This window comes from Manacus candei, unplaced genomic scaffold (genome assembly GCF_025592945.1).
Source record: "Manacus candei isolate 608988 ecotype Guabito, Panama unplaced genomic scaffold, ASM2559294v1 h1tg000071l, whole genome shotgun sequence".
Lineage (NCBI taxonomy): Eukaryota > Metazoa > Chordata > Aves > Passeriformes > Pipridae > Manacus > Manacus candei.
Genome location: NW_026138119.1, coordinates 1,138,984 through 1,145,809, shown reverse-complemented (window position 1 = coordinate 1,145,809; position 6,826 = coordinate 1,138,984).

Below are 6,826 nucleotides of genomic sequence, written 5' to 3'. Positions count from 1 at the left end.
TGTGTGAGTGCCAAATGACATCTTGAATTCTTGGACCTTCTAGAGAGACATTGGGTGACTTGGAATGTTTAACAAAGTCTTCAGCACAGTTTTACTCCACAAAGCCTGCACCTGCTCCTGCAGTATGAGAGGCAAACATGCTGTTTCAGGGTAACCAGAGTAAATCACCAGGCAGTTTTTTGCTCTCTAAGACAAGGGAGTTACCAAAAGTCAAGTCTCACCAGGTGAGGCTGGGGCCCTGCACCCCCCAGCCCTGCAAGGGACAAGTTTTTATCAGAGCTGGCCGGAGGCAACACAAGCTGTCCAGAAGCTGAAAGCACTTACATTGCTTCTGAACCCTCATCATGGCTGTGTCTGGTGCTTATTCCAACATATTCCTATGTTGGAATATAGTGCATATTCCTAGTTCCCAAACTAGCCAGCAACTCCTGTAATGTCCCAAGGTGAACTTGTGTTAGGAGTGGAGCCAGGCAGAGATAATCACTGAACTGGAGAATAAATGCACCATGTGTCTCTCCTGTTCCAAACCACTCTAATTTCAAACATCTTGCCTCAACAACGATCTGTTAACAAGCTGCAAGCCAAGAATCTGTCAGAGAATTTAAATACAATTCTGACAAGATCAGAACTAGATAGACTCAAACTTTACCAACCTGTGGCTAAACCAAAGCTAATCGAGTAGGTGTTTGCCCAGGTCAGGACAGAAGGGGATCTCACTGGGATCTTCTTCATTGCAACTGAAACTTCCAAAAGTAGGAGATTTATTTGAGATATTTAAATTCATTAGAGGAAATAGAGTTGACTTCAGTCCAAGAGCGTGCCTTCATTGCTCTGAAAACTGAAAGAGGTTGAAGCTGGGAGCAGACAAGTAGTGCAGGCAAGGGTATGGTGCACTGAGATGTAAAACAAGTTCCCAAGAGTTTCTGAAAGAACCATTTTATGAATGGGAAAAGTTGCTGGCAAAGGTGTAAATGTAGGAATAGTCTGTGTCCCTCCAAGGGAGGGGATAAATGAAGTACCCGGGGAGCCCTTTTCTTGCTTTCAGGCAAATTGTAAGGGGCTGGAAATTCAAGAGGGCCAGCGCTGATCTTGTGCTGTTTCTAGCATTATGATGCTCCAGTCACTGTGGCACTATCTCTTGTCAATGCTGTTTAGAAGTCCCTGAATTTCTGGTGGCCTTTGATGATTACAAAAGTCCTTCTGTTAGTAGTGTTGGAATCCACTTTCCAGCTTTATTTAGGTTCTGGCAGAACAAGCTGGGGAAACCTCACGAGTTGGAAGAGGAGAAAGAGAGTTTCAGGTATGAAGAGGTGTCTGTCCTGTTCTCAGAGGTGCTGCTGCGTGCCAGTAAAAGGGATGTGAAGTGGGGAGTCCATTCAGACTGGGAATGTGCACTGGAACTGACTGAACCCCAAAACTGCAGAGGCACCCAGGGCTCAGCCGGACACAACGTGCTTCCTCTTTCTCAGCGTCTGTGTTCCTGTAAGCTGATGTGGAACTGCTTATGCTGGTTGTTTGTAGACCCTCCTGCCTTGTGACTGGCATGATTAAATCCAGTAAAGAGATGGTTTCTGTACTGCCAGGTTCCTGCAGTGAAAACTGGGGCCATCTGCTCGCTGGTCTGTTGCCTTTGTGGTCGCGTGGTGCTGCCGCGCTGGCTGCAGCTCTGCTGGGGTGCAACAGCCACGGATGGAAAGCTTTATCCTTTAATGGGAAAAATGGGAAAGACAGATGCAATCTGGCTCTAATATTACTCTTGTACTTTTTCCTCTCATCTCTCAGGAGCTCTCTCACTGCTGCCTTTCCTCACTCTGTCTGAGCACCAGAGCCCCTCTTTCTCCTTGATAAAGCAGACACAGTCACTGTCCCCCAAAGCGAGCTCCCTGCCTCAGGGTGTTCCTCAGATCTCCAGAGGATATAAAGCATCTCTCCATGATGTTTGTGACCTGAGCCCGTGCACATCAACACCTCACAGGAATGACAGTTTGTGGAGTTTTTGCTAGCTGTGATTCCAGGTTCGAGGAGACGCACAGTGGATGTCTGGTTAAACCACCAAACACCTTTATTAGAACACTATGGAAAAAAGAGAGATTTAGTGTTTCAAAGAGGATCAGCACCAAATGCCCTGTCTTGCTGGTAGGAGGATGGGAGATTTAGGAGTAGTTAGGAACTTGAGATAAAAAAAAAAACCACCAAAAAGATGAATAATAAAGGCAGCTCCTGTTTTTTCTATTAAGTTTCTAGGCTACACAGATTGGTTATAAATGATGGCACTAAATAACCAACCGTGCCCAAGCTCCCTGAAAGGCTCTGTAATATCAGCAGCTGATGTCCCACTGTGCAGGGACACAATTGGGTCTGTTCCTCCAGACAATACACCTGTCACTGGAAACAGAAAGCTGGCAATTAGCGGGGAGGCTCTGTGTTGGGCTTTCATCCCAGACAATGAGAAGGGCCTGGAAGAGTGAGATTAAGGCTGGCATGTCCACATGAGATTGTTGAAACAAACCTCACTGAGACTTGGGGGCATTTAAGAAGCAAAAACAAGAAAATAAAACCCTGGTTAAATCTAACTCTACAAAAAAGTCTAGAAAGCAAAATAACACTGGAACAGGATCCTTTACCTTAGAAATGTAAGTCTGGAGTTGTGGAGGAAACTTTCTTCTCAGCTGTCTTTTCAATGTATCATAGAAAATTAAACCAGTTAGGGTTCTGTGCACCAAAACTGCAGTGAGAGTTCTGCTCAGCCAGGGCCAGGACTAAGCAACAGCCTCCACAGAATAGATTTTTGACCTAACTAATGCAAGTTCTGTGCCCTGGGCTATTCTCCATAAGTGGCACTCTGACTGTTTAAAAGTCTCCCAAATTGCTGACCCTACAAAGGCCCTGAAAGCAGTGCAGCAGCACGGGCAGTGTCAGCTGCTTCTTGTACCAGTCCTGAGCCTGGCAGGGAGGAGCTGCCCACCTCAGCCATTGCAGAGTGAGCTCTTAGGAGGAACTAATTTGGTCAGCAAGTATCAAACTTTTTTTGTGTTGGTACAGGAGTTCTACCAACATGCAGGAATCAGGGAAGCCAGAGGAAAATTAGGCAAATCTTTTCATTACTATCAATTCCATCTCCCCAGGCATGTGACTTTGGATTGCCTCATGGCACAGAGCAGTGTCTGTGTGTCCTCAGTGGTTGAGCCCACGCTGTGCTTTGAGCAGGGCACAAAGCACAGGCAGAGCCACCCCCTGCAAAGCCCCTGCACGGCCCTGGTCGTGGGTGGCTGAGGTGTGGGTGCTGTGCTGGAGGGAGGTCACACCACTGCTGACAGGGGCACGGGAGGGTGAGCACTGCAGGCAGAATTGTGCTTTTTCTGTGCAAGGAGGTGACCTGGTACAGGCAGGCTCTTGACCTGCATGTTGAGTCACTCTGTCTCTTTAGGGAGGTGTTGGGTCACTCTGTCCCCCTGGGGAGGTATTGCTCTGCCTGCCTGTGACCTCGTGCCCTCTCCCCTCAGCTTTCTGGGAGGAAATATCCCTGACCTACCAGGCTTTTGATGTGAAGCCTGTAGCATCAGGAAGTTTGGTCAACCCTGATGTGACAGGCTTGAAAGGTGAGGGGGAGAGGAAACTAAGAGAACTAGACAAATAGTGGCATTGCCAAACGTGCGGATACCTGGCCATAAAATCACATCAGCTCAGGCTTTCAGTGTGCAGAGTGAGGAACTTGTTTGGATACCTGAAGAATTAGCTTGAGCACGTGTCTTCTATGTCCCTTCCTGCAGAGCTGTGAACGGGAAATGGCATCTGCCATCCAAAGTCCAGCCTGTGCACTTGATGACTCCCACTTCTCTGGTCAGTGGTTGCTGTGCAGCTACAGACCAGTCTGCTGGGCAGGGTGTGTGTGGAGGTCAGGTGGTGACACTGTGCCTTTGTTCAGAGGAGCTGGAAGAGTTGTCTAGATTTTTCCAGACACTGCTGCTTCTGATAACTCGCTCCATGTGAGGGTGTTAATGTGTGTTAACAGCTTGCTTGGAGTGACAGGGATGGGATGTCCTGCACTGACAGCTCCCTGTCAGCAGGAACAGCAGGAAGTTGTGCCATGACCAGAGCACTGCAGTGCAGGGTTAATTGCTGCTGGAGCACTGATGAATCTTCTTTTGGGAGAGCTGGCCTGAAGGTCCCACAGGAGCAGAAACCAACAGCCTTTCAGCCAGCTGGACTCCATGGGACAGCAGTGACTGCTTCATTCTTCTTTCTGAATAGTAAATAGTTGGGCAGTCAAATATGGTTTATTAGGATGAAGACTCCATGCTTTCAGTTCCTTGCCTTGCAGAAACAAAGAGAAACATCCATATGCAGATAAATAAAGGGCCCATGGGAGCTCTGAACTGCAGTGCTGGTACCAGTGTGAGGCATCAGCACCAAACAGCAGCTTGTGAAACATTCAGATGTGTGGAAGTGTAACATAACTGAGATACAGCAGTTGTGTGACACACTTGCACAGCCCCAGTACTGGGGAGGGAGGTAAGTCTGCTTCTCTTCTACTGGTGCCTTCTGAGCCAGCACTTGTCAAAGCCTGCCTTGGCTCAGAACCAATTCTAATGCAAAGTTTGGGTGACATAAACTCTGTGAGGAGGAACTGGAACATCTGTTTTGAGCAGTAAAAAGTGTGGGGAAAAAAGGCTGGAGAAGAATAACACCTCCAGCTGGACTAAGGGATTGCTGTTTTGAAGCACAGCTCTGCAAGGGACAGGCCTTCCCACGAGCGGGTGATCCCTGACACACACCAGGCTTTGTTCCATTTCTCAGTGCATCTTGCTCAGACACATGGCTTTCTACTCCACTTGGCAAATATTTGATTTATAAAGATTAACATGTTGCTCGCCCATGTGCTGGGAAGCTCTTCCAAGGGTTGTGTGAAAGATGTGCCTTAAGGGTGGCAGCTCAGGGTTTACTCACTGTTAAGGGTAACACTCCTTAAAATGCACCTGAGCTGATTTTTTAAATTGCCTGCGTGTAAACAGAATTGCAACCCACTCCAAACCAGGCTAACCCAGAGTGACAGCATCACCCAAACGGTGCTACACAACTTGCCCTCTGCTCATCTGCTTGTTGGAGAGATTTACCAGCATTAAAAGTGCATTGGGATTTTGCCATCTAACCATCCCGAGGTCATGTCTGCCTGCCAAGGTCTTCATGCACTGGATGGAGACCTCTTAACTCTAGGAACTCTGTTATTTCTAATTTATTTTGAGATGTGTGAGTGGAGGTGACTCTGGGGACCGCAGTTGCCCTGAGGAGACAGCTGACTGGTTGTATGGGAATTATTGCCGATACCACGAGGAACTGCCAGCACTGGTGGTGATGACTGCTCCTTGGCAAGGAGCAAACATACAGCAGTTCCCACATGTGCAAGGAAATCCTCTGGAGAGCTGGGAAGTCTAAAGGAATTGTCCCTCAGGCCAGGCACGGCACCCACTTCCTGGATTGTGCTCTTTGGGGCCTTTTCAGTGTGATTTTTGGTGAAAGCACAGTGAGATGCCAGCCATTGGCTCCACTTACTGGCTGTGACCTTTTCTTTGAAATGCCAGTGACGCTTTCTTGCCATGGTCTCTAGAGCTGTTCTTGATGCCAGCCAAAGCATCACATCTTATTTGAAAGCCCAGGATGTAATTATGGAAGTTAGTTCAGATTTAAATCCAAAGAACTTGTGTAGGTGAGCCTGGAGACTTGGGTCTCAATGCAGTGATCATGGGAACTTTATCTTCACCTTTCTGCATGTACACAGAGGAAGGTTTATTTGTACATACAGAAAACAGTAGTGGGGCCTGGGAGCTGGATGCTATTTCTAATGCTACCAGAAAACTGCATTTTGTGCTGTTACAAAAGATGATTCATTCTGTCTAAGACACAGGCACAAGGAACGTACTTCACTGTCTGCTGGGAAATGCTAATTCTCATTAAACCTAATCCAGTACTAAGTTTGAAATAATTTTGTACTTTCCTTCCAAAGATGCTTGGTACAAACTTGGGCTCTGCCTCGTGCCATTTGTTCCCTCCACTGCTGAGGGAAGCAGGATCCAGTTTTGGCCAAAGCAGGGGGTGCAGAGCCCTCTCCTGTGCTGCCATGCTGTCCACAGGCCTTTGGCACTCCATGCTGCGCTGTCCAGGAGTGCCAAGCTGTTTCCCAGCTGGCAGTGGTGACTAAGCAGCCCAGAGCAGCTGCCTCCAAGGTCCATTCTTCTGTGGGAGATTTATTGCCGAGAGCAGAGGCGTTGGGATGGGATAATTGCCTTCATTCCCAGGCGAAGACCCTGAAGAACAAAGGACAGTTGCTGGTGAATCCATAGTGTGATTCAAGCATTCTCTGGGAGGGGAGCAGTGGGAACTGTGTTCCTGTTGCTGTAGCAAAAGTGAGTGGGCTTTAACTGAAAGAGCAGCTCTGCCCTGTGAGGTGGGGAGCACCACAGCCCACGGGGGTGACCCGGACCCTCCAGCCTTGGCATCCTTCCCGGGGTGCTGCGGGCCCTGGGGTAGGGAAGCTCTGGAACACTGAAGCTGCTCAGCGAGGACATTACACCAGGGACACACTGGACATCTCCTGACCTGTCCCTCTCACCTGCCTCTGGGCTCTGTGGGGCTCCTGCTGCTGTGCCGATCCCTGGTAACTCCTCCGTGCCCTGACTTCTTTACCAAGACCATGTGCCACATTTCCTGGGAAGCTTTATTGGACACTTCCATGGAGCGGTGACCGCCTGGGAAGCAGATCCCGGTGCTGCTGGGGAGGGTTGTGAGTGCTTTGCTGTTAGTCGGGGCGCAGGCGTCGGGAGCGGGGTGG